This window comes from Tupaia chinensis, unplaced genomic scaffold (genome assembly GCF_000334495.1).
Source record: "Tupaia chinensis unplaced genomic scaffold, TupChi_1.0 Scaffold149501_1, whole genome shotgun sequence".
Classification (NCBI taxonomy): Eukaryota; Metazoa; Chordata; class Mammalia; order Scandentia; family Tupaiidae; genus Tupaia; species Tupaia belangeri.
The window spans coordinates 2,086,909-2,103,959 of NW_006209345.1; the positions used below are offsets into that span (position 1 = coordinate 2,086,909).

Below are 17,051 nucleotides of genomic sequence, written 5' to 3' on the forward strand. Positions count from 1 at the left end.
TGGCGAAAACCTGTCAAAAAAAAAATTTATCAAAAAAAAAAGTTTCTAGACTTGGGAACAACAGATGGCATAATGATTATGTCGTTGGACTAACATAAAGACGACTGTGGTTTGACTTCTGGACATGGTGGCTTAAAACTCACACCAGGCACATGTGCATGACTGCCCAAGATCCTGAGAGAAATATACAGGAGAAGACATTGCGGCATGACCATCCCTCCTGGGGGATAATTTCTTGCTTTCCATCTCTCAGTCTCTCCGGGGCATGCACACAACCTATAGCAAAAACATCTCTGTCTTAAAAAAAATTTTTTTTTTAAAAATAACAATTCTAGACTGGGGGAACCAGCAGACAGCCTAATGGTTATGGCACTGGACTCCCACGTAGTTGACTACAGTTCAAGTACCCAACCCTTTGACTTAAAAATTCACACCAGGCGCATGTGCCCAAGGTCCTGAGAGGAAAATGGAATGTAAGGGCATGGCCATACATGGGGGGTAGAGTGGAGTTGGGCGTTATTTCTCACTTTCTGTCTCTGTCTCTCCAGCAAGTGCATGTGTCCTACAGCAAAAATCTCTCTTTAAAAAAATTAATAAAGAATTCTAGACTGGAAAAAGGTATTCAGTGTTGAGACCTGGGAGTTACAGTATCATATACTCACTAATTATGTGACCTAAGACAAAACATTTAACGTGAGCAATTTCTTCATCTATAAAATAAAGAAGTTGGAATAAATTAACTCTAAACTTTCCTTGCGCCTCAATTTATTAATCTAATATAAAAATAATCAAAATCCTAACGGATGAAGAAGTGGAGGAAAAAGGATTGCATCATGACCAAGCTCCACTGGAAGTGTATTTGCTACTTCAAATGCCCACTGTCCCCCAGCCCACCTCCCACTCACTACTGTACATACTCACTGGCAATAAAAATTTTAAAGTAAACACAAAATGATGAAAGCTTAAAACATGGTATCAATGTTAGATTTACCAGTGCACATTAAGTTACTGAAAAAATTAAGCAGGACTTGGTAAATGAACTAATAAAAAAAGGCAGTAAAATAGGGTGGGAGGTGGGGAAGATGTGCTTTAAGCCTGTGCAGACAGGAGAGGGTATTAATGGTGAAGGAGAAGTAAGACGAGCGCTGTTCAGGAAACAAAAACGGGTTATTTTTTTGATCCACGTCTGGAAAAAATCTAACTGATGGTATACAGACAAACTATAACATGGGACCGTTTTTACAAAAGATAACCAAAAACCCCACTAAAGTCAGAAAGAGATTTTTGTTTTGAAAGCTAAACACATACAGATGGAGGGCTGCATGGTGAAATCCCTGAGGAGGATGAAAGGTTATTTCCCAAAGAACATAAAGGCTGAAAAAGTGAGGATTCTCCTCAAGTATTTAGTTTCCTGGGCCAGTTGGACTCCCACATGGTCAACCACGGTTTGAGTCCTGGACCTGGCCCCTTGCTTTTGCATACGCTCTCTCTCTCCCTTGCTCGCTCTCTCTCTCTCACTCTGTCCCTCCCTGGTTAAATTAAAATACATAAGTAAATAAACAAATAAAGCTAAATAAAATAATTCTTAAGAAAAAAGTAGTTTCTAGAAAACCACAGTTTGCACATCATAATTAAAGGATAAAATGAGGAAGGGGCATAGTTACAGAGCAAGACTATTCATAAAAGTGGGAGGGGCTGGATGGTAATAGAGCATAAACACACTAAGAGTGATCTCACATTAGAAGACTTCCAGTTCAAGTCTGGGGACCTTCATGTGTACGTCAGGCACACATATGCCCATGATCCATGGCTGGCTGAAGGCTAGAGGTGGATCACAGCATCCATCAGGGTTCTGTTTGTAATGCTGTCTGTCTCTCCTGTTCACCAGCAGAAGAAATAAACTTAACACATACATACATTAAGAAAAAAAAAAAAAGTAGGACCAACAGCAGTGTCACAAGCAAAAGAAAGAAAAATGTAGATTTAATGATCAATAACACATGTAGTTTAACATCTGATATTATTGGATTATTCTCTTTATAATCTGGAATGGATCCAGACCCTTTTATCAAAAAAGGAATCAAGATGGGAAAAATAAAAGGTAACATACTTTTATTTTTATATTTATTTTTGCCCATCATTCCTTAAAGGAGCCATATTTTTCTCAATAGCCATACAACTTAACCGTATTTCAATAGTACCACTGAGTGACTGAAGTCCATGAAGAAAAACACAAATGTACCAAAATTATAAAATAATAAATAATAAACAAATTATCCTCATTTAAGAATGAGGATTAGTTTAGCCTAAAACAGGAAAAGAACAAATTTTTCAACTAAATAAAAGTATACTTGCTTATCCAGAGCACTTGCAAATAGCAGGAATAAACATTTACCCTTACAAACTCTTCATGCTGGCACTATACAAGTGCTTTTCAATTGAATTATTAGTTATTATCCCTATTTTATAGTTGAGTTGAATATAGTAAGAAAGGACTTACCACAACTTATCCTTACGTGTACACTGAATTTATTTTTTTTCAATTTTAAAACTCCCTTTAGGGGGGAAAAAAAGCAATAATAGTACACTCCTAAAGCTCTCATGTAAGTACAATGATATTCTTGCTGATACAAATTCACAAGAGGGAGACCAGTAGATGGCTTAATAGTTACGTTGCTGGACTCCCAGGTGGCTCACCACCGTTCATGTCCTGGACCCAGTAGCTTGAAATTTACACAGGGCACTAATGTGTGCATGCCCAAAATCCTGAAAGGACAATGGAGGAGAAGAGATTGCAGCGTGGCCATCCTCCCGGGGATGATTTCTCACTTTCTGTCTGTCTCTGTCTCTCTGGTGAGTACACATACCCTATAGCAAAAATCTAAGAAAAAAAAAATTCATTACATAACATGCAAGCATTTTCTCCTTTCATCACATATTATACACAACTAATATTGCACTCTCAGTTACAGACAGGTGATAGCCGAAAGCCCGGATACACAAAAGCAAGGTACTTCTTACTAGCATCAGGAAGTCTTAAGGCAAGCCACCTCAATCAGAGTACCATCTTAGTGTGTATCTCAATGATCCTACAGCTGTAAGTGTCTTCTTCACACATGGTAAAAGCACCCAAGTCAAAGAAGATGGAAAACAATGAAATGGGAAGATAATTCATCTCTATGAAGGCTTGTCTGTCATTTTATCTTCAACATCCAGCACACAGTGAATAAATAAATCATCCATAAAATTTATTTTTTTACTTTTTATTTTTTTGCTATAGGGCGCGTGCGCTCACCAGAAAGACAGAGACATAGAGATAGAAAGCGGGAAATCACCCCCCAGAGGGGATGGTCACGTTGCAATCCCTTCTCCTCCATTCTCCTCTCGGGATCTTGGGCACTCACGCACACGCGCTCGGCATGAGTTTCAAGCCACTGGGTCCGGGACACAAACCGCGGTTGACTACATGGGAGTCCAGCGACATAGCCATTACACTAACTGCTGGTTCCCACATCCATAAAATTATGAATACAAAAATCATCCAAAATAACTGCATGAATACCCACAGCTGGAAGAATCCAGATGGATAACCTGACTTCCATGTCTTCAGAGGCATCTTCCAACAACAATAAAAATCATATCTATTGTTTATCAATTATTCAGTAATTTCAGAAACACCAATAATTTTTTTCACACAAGTAGGACTTTTTATTTGTCAATATTAAAAGTCTGAACTTTTTATTTTTTTGGAGAGGTTTTCGCTATAAGGCGCGTGTGCTCGCCAGACAGACAGAGAGAGAGACACAGAGACAGAAAGCGAGAAATCACCCCCCAGGGGGGATGGTCACACCGCAATCCCTTCTCCTCCATTCTCCTCTCGGGATCTTGGGCACGCATGCACACGCGCCCGGCGGGTCCAGGACATGAACCATGGTCGACTACGTGGGAGTCCAGCGACATAGCCATTACGCTAACTGCTGGTTCCCAAAAGTCTGAACTTTAAACAGATTCTTAGAATAAGTTTTTTTTTTTTTTTTAACAATAGTGCATATACAGGGGCCGGTAGGTAGTGTGATGGTGAAGGTACTAGACTCCCACATGGCTGATCTTAGTTTAAGTCCTGAACCTGGAGGCTTGCTTTCACACTTTCCCTTTCTCTTCTCTCTCTCTCTCTGGTCAAATTAAAATAATCATAACAATAATAATAATAAATAAAATACATATTTAAAGCAAACAAAACAAAAAAAAGTGCATGTATAAAAGAGAGAAAGAAGGAAAGAAAAGGCACTCTTGATAGGGTCTTGTCACTCAAGCCCTCCAGTTCTTAAGGATCCCGGTATCCATACTCTGGCCTGTTTGTTGACAGAACCGTAGATCCAAACCCATACTTGGCCATGTGGCTTCCATCCCTGTATGCTATAGGTTGTGCTACATGACTGGGCCAGAATTACCAATCATTTTAATAAAACCCAAAGAAAGAATGCCAAGGCTTCTAACTCATTCATCAAAAATCACTAGACCTTGGAGCCAGCAGGTGGTGTACACACGGAGGTCAAGTCTCACATGGCCAACTGCTTGGTCTGAGTCCCAGATCCTGTGGCTTTAAAATCACATTGGGCACATGTGTGATTGTGCTCAGAATCCCAAGAGGAGAATGGAGTTGAAAAGGGACTGTGGACATCCCTCCAGGGGATGATATCTCTATCCCCCCACAACCCAGTAGCAAGATCACACATCCTACAGAGAACTAAAAACACCACCATGAATGCAAAAAGACCACTGAATAAAGTACAAAGCACCCATGGTAAAACCATACTATCACCTTCTAAAGGCAAAATTAATAATAATATGTGTAAAGTACTTTAAAGTCTTTGGCATCTAACTGGATTACATCACTGTCTGGCTATGTACCCTAAGGGATACTCAAATCACTGCATGCATACACTAAGCCAACCTAAGCCAATCTAAATTTGTAGTAAGATGGCAACAACTTATAGATCAGCATCTAAAGTAAGGCCCAAGAATCCACCTCTGCCAGTTATCACAACAATGCACAACAATGGTACAAAAAAGTACAAGATCCCAAGCTATATTTAGTTAGTAAGACCAAGATACACAATACATTTAAATTTGATGTAAAAGCTGAAACTTCCATAACACAGAGTATGTACAATATAGCAAGAAAGGGACCAAAATTTTATGTATGGCATCTTAGCAACCAAGTAATTAATAATGATAATAAAAGCATAAAGATTGTTGGGGGCTAGAGGGAGTAGAGATGATGGTCAAAGGGAAAAGTGCCTCAATTGGACAGTTTTTTTTTTTCTGAGATACACTGCACAACATGATGAAAATAGTGAATAATAATGTATATTTAAAAATTAATGAGTAATGAGGGAACCAGCAGTTAGCGTAATGGCTATGTCGCTGGACTCCCACGTAGTCGACCGCGGTTTGTGTCCCGGACCCGGTGGCTTAAAACTCACGCCGGGCACGTATGCGTGCGTGCCCAAGATCCCGAGAGGAGAATGGAGGAGAAGGGATTGCGGCGTGACCATCCCCCCTGGGGGGTGATTTCTCGCTTTCTGTCTCTATGTCTCTCTCTGTCTGTCTGGCGAGCGCACGCGCCCTACAGTGAAAATCTCTCCAAAAAAAAAAAAATAATAAATAATGAGTAATGGGAACCAGCAGTTAGCGTAATGGCTATGTCGCTGGACTCCCATGTAGTCGACCACGGTTTGAGTCCCAGACCCGGTGGCTTAAAACTCATGCTGGGCGCATGTGCATGCGTGCCCAAGATCCCGAGATGAGAATGGAGGAGAAGGGATTGTGGCGTGACCATCCCTCCTGGGGGGTGATTTCTCGCTTTCCGTCTCTATGTCTCTGTCTGTCTGGCGAGCGCACGGGCCCTATAGCAAAAACCTCTCAAAAAAACCCAAAAAATGAATGAGTAAATTTCGAACATTTTCATCACAAAAAGTATTTGAGATATAAATATGTTAATTAGCTTGATTTAATTGTTCCACATTTTCATAAATCATAACATCACTGTACCCCATAAATGTATAACTATATTCTCTATTAACAGTTAAAAAGTTAAAATTAAACAAAAAGTATAGAGATTGAAAAATATGCTGTGTACCATAAAACTCGATGAATGTATTCACTGAAAACTCAAGTCCAAGGATGGAACTTTTAACTGGCAAAACAAATTGTGTATGACATGGTTAAAAAAAAAAAAATCACATAGGTTATTATTGTTCTAAGAAATAGATAAAACATGAACAAAACAAGGGTCCAGACCACAACCAGTTGTAGCACTATAATAAGCTCTGAGAGTTAAATTTTTCCCTTGAGGTTTCAACAAAAACCCAATTTCTACGTTAAAATTCTAGCCATAGGGCCAGCAGGTGGTATGTTGTGGTGGAGCACTGGACTTCCACATGGCCAACTGCAGTTTGAGTCAGAGACCAGGCTTACTTACTTACACTCTCTCTCTCTCATCAAATTAAGAAATAATAACAAATGGAATTATGTAAATAATTCTTTTTAAAAAATTCTAGCCATACTCACATGCCTTGGCCTCCACCACTAACATTTCTAAAGTTCACAAAGTTTTGTTTAATGTAAATGTTCTACACCTGAGCTGTCCAATTTAGTAGCTACCAGCCACACCTATTTTAGAACACCTATCAATAGAATGTGACTAGTAAGGGTAAGAACTGAATTTTGAATTTTAATCACTTATAATAACCAAACTGATGGCTCAGAATAACAGCATCCTACAAAGTTCTACTAGACAGAGCTGCTGTGATTCATATTACAATTAATCACAAAATAACTGTTTATGATCTATAATCTCTGATAAATTCACATCTCTACCATTTCTCAACCAAAATATTTACAGTTCAGTCCAATTAGATTGTCTCCATGATACTATATGAACTAATGCAACATATAAATTAATATTCTTCATTAAAACAACAGAAATGTAATTAAAGCCAGTTGTGGCAGGTACTTCAGCAGCCTGATCACACAAAGGATCATGTTATTCCTCCACATCACTGAGCTTATTGGGGAAGACATACAGACTCAGTCCAACAATATTTGGGCAGGTCACTCATCTTATCTGTCTGAGCTTGTTTTCTTAGCAGTAAAATGGGAGGTTTAGACTAAAAGTCTAAGGCTAAGACTCTTCGAATTCTAAATTTTTTCACCCCCATGGAGCTAAGTAAAGAAATATAAAATGTAAGTGAAACCAGGATACTCAAAGAAATGAAGAAAAGAATTAATAAATATCACTGATGTAAACTCAAGAATTTAAGTAAATTTAGGGCTGGCAGGTGGTGTGGTGGTCAAAAGTGCTGGACTCCTACATGGTCAACTGCGATTCGAGTCCTGTTCCTGGTGGTTTGCTTTCTCACTTTCTTTCTCTCTCTCTCTCTCTCTCTCATTCTGTCTCCATCTGGTCAAATTTAAACAAATAAAGTTAAATAAAACAAATTTAAAAAAATTGTTAAAGAATTTAAGTAACTTTAAAGTAGACAGCCTCAATGCTAAGGAATTAAAGTACTATAATATCGGGCCAGCCAGTGGCATGGTGGTTAAGGCAAGGACTCCATAAAGCTGGACTCCATAAAGCTGACTGCATGATTCGAGTCCCAGACCTGATAACAAAAAAAAAAAAAACACACAAAAAAAAAACAAAACAAAAAAACAGGCATGTGTGCGGATGTCCCCAAATCTCACCAAGAGAATAGAGAAGAGATGTAGAGTGGACATACAAGGGACTGTAGAGTGGCCATACCCAAGGGGAGTGCTTTCTTACTTTCCCTCTCTCTTTCTTTTTCCAGCAAGCATATGCATGCCACAACAAATTTTAAAAAAGAAGAAGAAGTTGTACAATATCCATAATACTGTGCTGAAGAGACTGATTTGGTCATGGGGCAATCTCTTCTCCATTCACTGTTTCCCCAGCAACTGAAACAAAGCCCAGGGAGATTGAAAATAAAAAAGTCTGTTGAATTTCTGTGAGGTTTTTTTTTTTTTTGGAGAGGTTTTTGCTATAGGGCGTGTGCGCTCGCCAGACAGAGAGAGAGACATAGAGACAGAAAGCGAGAAATCACTCCCCAGGGGGGATGGTCACGTCGCAATCCCTTCTCCTCCATTCTCCTCTCGGGATCTTGGGCACGCACGCACACACGCCCAGCGTGAGTTTTAAGTCACCGGGTCCCGGACGCGAACCGTGGTCGACTACGTGGGAGTCCAGCCACACAGCCAATTTCTGTGAGTTTTTTTAAAAAATCTTTAAAACAGTTGAGATCCAAAGCCAATAAGACCATCTCTGCACTTCAAACATAAGTACCCAACTAGCAGTAGAGATTTCCTCCTTGAGTATCTCACACACGCATAAGATTAGTACCTTGAGATCCAAAGCCACTAAGACCATGTCTGCACTTCAAACATAAGTACCCAACTAGCAGTAGAGATTTCCTCCTTGAGTATCTCACACACACATAAGATTAGTACCTTCAAAATGGAGCTTTTGTTCACTACACATCAGCCATAGGATCGAACCTCTTCCTCACCAAGTCTACCCCATCTCACTAAATGGCTCATCCCAGTTGTGAAAGATAGAACCAGAAAATAGTCGTGGCTGCTCTTATCTCTACCAATCCAATTTATCAAAATTTTGTCAATTCTAGTAAAGCATAGTGGCATGTACCTTTAGTCCCAACTATTCATGAGGCCAGCGTGCACAACATAGTGAGACCCTGTCTCTAAAAACAAAATTTTGGCAATTCTACCTTCTAACAATGTCTTTCTTTCCACTTCCTGCTGCCACTTCTTTGAGGATGGACACAAATTCCTAATTCATCTCCCTGGTCTTCTCTGGTCTTCTTCAACCCATGAACAACTTAATAATAATTTTTTTTTAACGTACAGTATAAACTACATATGTAATCTTATATTTAGACCAGAGAGGGACAAAGCAAGTGGGGGAAAGTGAGAACACAAGCTGCTAGGTCCAGGACTGGAACCATGGCTGGCCATGTGGGAGTCTAGCACCCTTAACCACCATGCAACCTGCCAGCCCTTGAGTTGTATTTTATAAGTATCATTTGACTTCAAGTGAGAATTAAAATTTTAGTGAGAATTGAATTTTTAGGGGAAAAGAGAAGAGGGGAACGGATAATGGAAATGACTAGAAATTCAAGTTAACCTAAAAAGGCTTAAAACTTTGGAGTCATTTACCCTTAAAAGATTATCATTGGGCCAACAGAAGGCAAAGAGGTTAAGGCAGCTGGATCCCACACAGCTAACTAAGTAGTTCGAGTCCTAGATCCAGCAGCTTAAAGATCACACCAGGCACATTGTACAGGTATGCCCAAAATCCCAAAAGGAGACTGGAAGATAGGGATTATGGCATGGCCATCACCCCTTGGGGGGTGTTATTTCTCTCTCTCTCTGGCAACCACACACGTCCTATAACTTGTTTTTTTTTTTATCACCACAACTAAAAAAAAAAAAAAAAAAGCAATGAGAGAAGGAAAGCTAGTAGATAGTACAAACGGGGAAAAAGTAGGCAATAAACATGAGAAGTCTAAGGAACAAGAATTGGACTGGATCCACGCAACCAGGCTCTCCAACATTTTAAACTACCAGAGAGGGTGTGTTATATTCAAGATAACAAGGCTCACAGTCGGTGTGCAGTCATTCTATAGAAAATGCAGTCATATGGTCTCACAAACACAAAGAAAAGGGATGGAATAAAAAATGCACTCCAAAATGAACATAGTTACATTTTAAGTATAGAGGAACTCTGATCTGAATGAATTTCAATGTGATTTCGTTGGAAGTCCTTACATAATTTCAATTTGGCTACACGTTCAACCTCCAGATAGATACAGATCACTACCAAAGAAGCATCACCAGTTTAAGACAAAGGTTTCACAACAAAGCCCCCCCCCACCAAGAGAAACTGCCTCCCTATCCAACAGGAAGTAGGTCATAGGAGGTATGCAGGAACACCACAAAACACTACCCAGCTCTCCACAAATAGATAGTGAGGGGGGGAAAAATGAGTGATGAACAGGGAACCAATAGATTTTAAACTGGGTAGGTTTTACGTGGATCCTGATTTGCCAAAATTAAAAAATCATCCAGGCCCACACCTGGCTGTATGCTCAGTAGCAAACTGAACTATAGTGAGGGAAGCCACATAGCTGACTGAGAGATTCCTGGGTCAATCTGAAAACACACAGGACATGTGCACATATGCCCATGAAACTGAGGCACTAGAGCGCCAGGGAGAGGGTATAGCATGAAAAAATTCTGTCCAGGGAGCTTCTCTCTCTCTCAAGTGTACACACTCTCTTTCATGAATTAATTTTTTTTTCTAAAACTGAACAAAAAATTTGTATTTAAGATGACTAGAATTTCAACTCTGATTAGGTATGGGATAATGCCAAGCAGCTGTGTGTGTGTGTATGTGTGTGGGTTTTTTTAAAGATGTTAACAGTTTAGTGGTTATTATGGCTAAAATGACAAAAAGAGTCTATCTTTGAAAGAGATATACCTAGATATTTATAGAATAAAATAAAATAAACAAAATAAGTATTTTGGAATTTTCTTCAAAATAACATGAGAAGGGCTGACCATAAAGGCAAAAAAAAGAACTCTCCTTCCTCAAAAGATACAATGACAACCTATATACTAGGAGAAGATATTCAAAATACATATATCTGGGGATTGGCAGGTGGCGTGATGGTTAAGGGTGCTGGATGACATGGCCAGCTATGGTTGAAGTCCTTAAGTCCTGGACCTGGTGGCTTGCTTTCTCACTTTCCCTCTCTCACCCCCTTCTGTCCCTCTCTGGTCAAATTAAAACATATAAAGTTAAATAAAATCATTGTTTGTTTGTTTTTTAAATATTAAAACAACATATATCCAAGCCAAGATTTATATTCAGAATAAAAGAGTCCTATCGAGTGTGTGTTTTAAAACATGTCCAGGGCCAGCGGGTGGCATGGCGGTTAAGGGCACTGGACTCCCACATGGCTTATCCTGGCTGGTGTCCCCAGACCTGTTGACTTGCTTTCTCACTTTTGCTCGCTCGCTCGCTCACTCTGTCCCTCTCTGGCCAAATTAAAATAAGTAAATAAATAAAGTTAAATAAAATAATTCTTAAAAAGAAATGTCCACAAATTCTTTGATATGTATGCTTTAAAAAGATGGGACAAATTCCTCTCTCCCTAACACATGCTGGGCCTTGAGTGACTCTCTTCTAACAAAGAGAACGCAGCAAAATTAGTTATTATTTGTGTCCCATGGCCAGGTCATAAAAATGGTAACTTTCAGGACCAGAAGATGGAGTAATGGTTATGTCACTGGACTCCCACATGGCCAACCATGGTTTGAGTCCCGAACCTGGCAACTTGAAAATCATGCTGGACGTGTAAGCATACATGCCCGAGAAGAGAATGGAGTAAAAGGGATTGCAGTGTAGCCATCCCCCTCCCCGGAGGGTTATTTTTCACTTTCTGTCTCTCTAGCAAGCACACATACTGTATAGCAAAAACCTCTCTAAAAAAAATAAAATAAAATAAAATCACTTCCATTTGATACCCCTTCTCTTGGAAATCAGTTACTATGTCCTGAGAATAGGACCCTCAAGCAGCTCTGGCAAAGACCCATGTGAAAAGGAACTGATACTACCACCAACAACCACAACTATAACTTGCCAGGCATATAAATATGCCACCTTGCAAAAGATCTTCCAGCTCCAAGCCTTCAGAGGGCTAGCTAATCACACCCAGGCCAGAACAGCACAGATATGCCACTCCCAAGTTCCTGACCTACAGAAACTGTGAGATAATGTTTGTTGTTGTGTCAGGCCACTAACTTTGAGGATAATTTATTATGCAACAATAAATAGAAAACTTATGCAATAAAAAGATGATAATAAAACAAAAGACAAATATACCTTTTATAAAAAAAAATCCAAATGACTAGTAAAAGCATGAAAAAGTACTTGACTTTACTAGGGCAAACTAAAACTACTGAAAGATAGCAATATACAATTAACTGTGTGAATAAAATGAAAGGATGAAGAAGATGAACTACTACTAGCCCACTCATATCTGTGGGGGATACCTTCCAAGACCCTTACTAGAAGTCTCAAATCACACGCAGTACTGAACCCTAAATATAGTGTTTTCCTAGAAACACACTTGTGATAAAAGTTTAACTTATAAATTAGGCACAGAAAAAGATCAACAGTAACTGCTAACAAAATAGAATTATAATATACTGTAATAAAAGTTCTGTGACTGTACTCTTTCTGCTTCCTTGAAATATCTTATTATACTGTATTTAACTATTTTTGGACCATTGTTGACTATGGGTCAACAATGGGTCTCAGAAACCATAGAAAGTGAAACTGCAGGTTAGGGGTAACTACAGTAAAAGAGAGGATACAAATTAAGTCTAACTTTCATACATTGCTGGTGGCGCATAATTTGGTGCAACCATCTTGGTAGGTACTACCACTGTTCTCCAATCCTATACACATACTATACACATACTCCTATGACCTAGCAACTTCACTCCTGGTATATTCCCACCAGAAATGTAAGCATATGTTCACCAAAGACACAAACTTTGAATGTTCAGATTTAGCACTATTCATTATAGGTCAAAATTACCATCCTTGGGAACCAGCAGTTAGCAAAATGGCTATGTTGCTGAACTCCCATGAAGTCGACCGCGGTTCATGTCCTGGACCCAGTGGCTTAAAACTCATGCCGGGCGCGTGTGCGTGCGTGCCCAAGATCCCAAGAGGAGAATGGAGGAGAAGGGACTGCGGCGTGACCATCCCCCCTGGGGGGTGATTTCTCCCTTTCTGTCTCTATGTCTCTCTCTCTCTGTCTGTCTGGCAAGCGCACACGCCTTATAGCGATAAACCTCTCAAAAAAAAAAAAAGAAAAAACTACCATCCTTTCAAATGTCAATCAACAATATAATAAATAATTCGTACAATAAAGTTTCATATAGCAACAAATATAATCAGCAATGCATGCAATAACATGGAAAATCAATCTTAAAAACAGCATCAAGACAAAGAAATTAGACAATCAGTACATACTATAAGATTCGATTCATTTAAGGGAACACAAACTGGGCAAACTCATCCTGCTAAATGTCAGAATACTGGCTGCCCTTGGGGCAGGGTATGACCATAAACAGATGCAAGAGGACATCTGGGGAACTAATTATCCAGGTGGGCTTCAGTTTGTGAAAATTTATTTGTGGGTTTTTTTCCCTGTATTTCTATTATAATTCAATAGAATTTTTTTTTTTTTTTGAGAGATTTTCACTGTAGGGCGCGTGCGCTCGCCAGACAGACAGAGAGAGACATAGAGACAGAAAGCGAGAAATCACCCCCCAGGGGGGATGGTCACGCCGCAATCCCTTCTCCATTCTCCTCTCGGGATCTTGGGCACGCACGCACACGCGCCCGGCGTGAGTTTTAAGCCACCAGGTCTGGGACACGAACCACGGTCGACCACGTGGGAGTTCAGCGACATAGCCATTACGCTAACTGCTGGTTCCCATAATTCAATAGAATTTTTAATAGCAATAATACAGGAGAAAAGTAGAGACTGGGAGAGTTAAGTGGGACAAGAATAGCTTCAGGTATATGAAAGCTGGAGCTAGGTAACTAAAGGTTCATTATCCTGTTTTGTTTCTATAAGTGAAGTTTTCCCTTATAAAAAGGTTTTAAAATTATGTGTAGGCCAAAAATAAATAAATAAAAAAGGACCAGCAGTTGGGGTAATGGCTATGTTGCTGGACTTGCAGTTCATGACCCAGATTCGGTGGCTTAAACTCATTCATGCCGAGAGGAGAATAGAGGAGAAGGGATTGTGGTATGGCCATCTCCCATAGGGGGTGATTTTTCGCTTTCTATCTCTTTCTCTCTGTGTCTTTCTGGCGAGCGCACATGCCCTATAGCAAAAACCTCTCCAAAAAAAAAAATCAATGTAGGACCAGGACCAACAGCTTGAAAATGACACCAGGCATTTGTGCATGTGTGCCCAAAATCCCCACAGAAGATTGGAGGAGAAAGGACTGCAGCAGAGTCATGCCCTCAGGGTGTAATTTCTCACTTTTTCTCTCTCCCTTCCTCTTTCTCTCCTGTCACTGTCTTCCTCTGGTGAGCAAAAACTAAAAAGTGGGACCAAGCAGGTGGCATGGTGGTTAAGGCACCAGACTTCCACATAGTTGAGCATGGTTCAAGGCCCAGATCCAGTGGCTTAAAAATCACTTCAGGTGCATGTGCGTCAATGCCCAAAATTCCAAGAGGAGAATGGAGAAGGGACTGTGGCATAGCCACCCTTCCCCACCACCATCCTACCCCCTCCCCCCCCCCAGTAGAGGCTGGTTTCTCGCCTTCTCTCTGTCTCCCTCTCTTGTGAGCCCACACACCCTATGGCAAAACCTTAAAAAAAAAAAAAAAGAGAGAGAGAGAGACAGAGATGCAATCTGTATTTGCTAAAGAAGGTACTAAGTAAAGATCGTTTTTTTAAGGACTTTTGCATCTGTACTAAGTAAAGATCGTTTTTTTAAGGACTTTTGCATCTGTACTTTGCTTTACCAACTGTATTCAAGTATTTTCATTTGAACCTCACAACAATCTTACATGATAAATTTTGTCATTTTTCACAAATAAACAATCTGAATTGCAGACAGTTATTGACCCAGGTAATACAGTAGGTGGCGAAGTCAGTACTCAAATGCCATCCTCCCTCCAACCAAGCTGCTGCCTCACAATTTGCTAAAAGCAAAGCTTGTACTTCATGTGGACCTATTACACAAGCTGCTACTTACAGAGGACCTAAGATCTGCCAGGCAGTTCCTCCACGTTTTCATGCCTGGCACTTCGAGGAATTCAAATATTCATTTATTTCTTATAACTCCATTTACAGTAGACAATATTAACTCTAAGAAATTAACTAACATGGGGAACCAGCAGTTAGCGTAAAGGCTATGTCGCTGGACTCCCACGTAGTCAACTACGGTTCGTGTCCCGGACCCGGTGGCTTAAAACTCAAGCCGGGTGCGTGTGCGTGCGTGCCCAAGATCCCGAGAGGAGAATGGAGGAGAAGGGATTGCGGTGTGACCATCCCCCCTGGGGGGTGATTTCTCACTTTCTGTCTCTATGTCTCTCTCTGTCTGTCTGGCGAGCACATGTGCCCTATAGCGAAAATCTCTCAAAAAAAAAAAAAATTAACTAACATGGGATCAGCAGGTGGCATAATGGTTAACGTGCTGGACTCCTACATGGCTGACCACGGTTCGAGTCCTTGACCTGGAGGCTTGCTTTCGTACTTTCTCTTTCTCTCACTCTCTGTCTCTTTCTGGTCAAATAAAACAAATAATGATGATAATAAATGAAATAAAAATAATTCTTTTAAAAAAAGAAATTAACTAACTTACCTGTTGCCTGTATTGTAATAAACATGTCTGATACAAATTTTGAGGGAGAGAATGTGTTCTAAGAATATTTCTCAATAAAGAAGATGGGGGGAAAAGACACAGATAATAGAGAAGCAAGAAGATAAAGAATAGGAATTAAAAGAAAAGAGGAAATTCTTTCAAAATACAGAGAGGAGTAACTTTAACATGAGAGGCCAGCTTTAAGCTTATATGATGCCTAGTGGAAGCAAAAGAAACCTAATGTCAAACCATCAGAACAGCACACTCATTCGAGAAATCAAAATACAAGCTAACACTTGAAAAACATTTAACATTTATTCATTTTTCGTTAATTTTCTTAACAAAAAAATCTGTAAAATATTCCTCTATATCCAGTGACTCAATAAACCAATTACAAATAATTAAAACTAATATTTGGAGAGGAAGATGAAACAGGTACATTCATCAATTGCTAATAAACTGCCAATAGTTACCTACATTTTAAATAGTATGGTGATAGACAATATAAAATGATGTATCTTGGGACCAGTAGTTAGTGTAATGGCTATGTTGCTGAACTCCCATGTAGTTTATCGCAGTTCGAGCCCCGGACCCGGTAGCTTAAATTCATGCCGGGAGCATGTATGTGCGTGCCCGAGTTCCCAAGAGGAGAATGGAGAAGAAGGGATTGTGGCGTGGCCATCCCCCCCGTGGTGATTTCTCGCTTTCTGTCTCTCTGTCTCTCTCTGTCTTTCTGGCGAGCACATGTGCCCTATAGCAAAAACCTCTATGGGGGGGAGGGGAAGATGTATCTCGATTAGGTAATCTTATGGCAATTAAAAAGAAATTTATCAAAAGGGAAGGAGAAAAATTGGCCAATCACATTGATGCAGTTATAGCATGCTACTCCCCAATGCTATAGTCACATGGGAAATACCAGGTCAACCTGTACACACCAGGCATACTCACACATCTCCATGATTCTGGCCAACTGGGAAGGCTGAGAGGAGGATCGTGGCATTAGACCCTATTGAAGGTGTTTGTGTATGTACCCAAGCATATCCTTCTCTCTCAAAAGAAAAAGACGACAAAATTTTAAAGGAGGCATTACTTGTCCCAAGGATAATGGTAATAACAATACTACAACTCTTTTTTTATTTTTAATAGGTTTTTGCCATAGGGTGTTTACAATTGCTGGAGAGAGTGAGAGTGAGAGCAAGAAAGAATGAGAAATCCCCATTCTCCCCACCCCACACCGCAATCTTTCTCCTCCATTCTCTTCCTGGGATCTTGGGAACACACTCACCTGGCATTTTTTGTTGTTGTTGTTGTTGTTTGAGAGGTTTTTGCTATAGGGTGCACGTGCTCCCCAGAAAGACAGAGAGACAGAGAGACAGGGAGAAATCACCCCCAGGGGGGATGGCCACATCGCAATCCCTTGTCCTCCATTCTCCCCTCGGGATCTTGGGCACACATGCACACGTGCCCAGCATGAGTTTAAGTCACTGGGTCTGGGACTCAGACTGCAGTTGACTACATGGGAGTCCAGTGACATAGCCATTACACCATCT

At 40.1% G+C, this 17,051-nt stretch overlaps 1 protein-coding gene across 16 annotated transcripts in view; it reads right to left on the minus strand.

Moving 5' to 3' along the window:
* Positions 1 to 17,051, minus strand: part of PPP6R3 (protein phosphatase 6 regulatory subunit 3) — a 182,317-nt gene that overhangs the window by 132,447 nt on the left and 32,819 nt on the right. The window contains exon 1 of one of the 16 annotated variants that reach the window (XM_014585297.2): positions 1,738 to 1,754. The exons of the other annotated variants lie outside the window; for them this stretch is intronic. The gene's annotated coding sequence lies outside the window, so the exon portion shown is untranslated. Of the gene's footprint in view, positions 1 to 1,737; positions 1,755 to 17,051 lie in introns of those variants that run through there. 16 annotated transcript variants of the gene reach the window in all.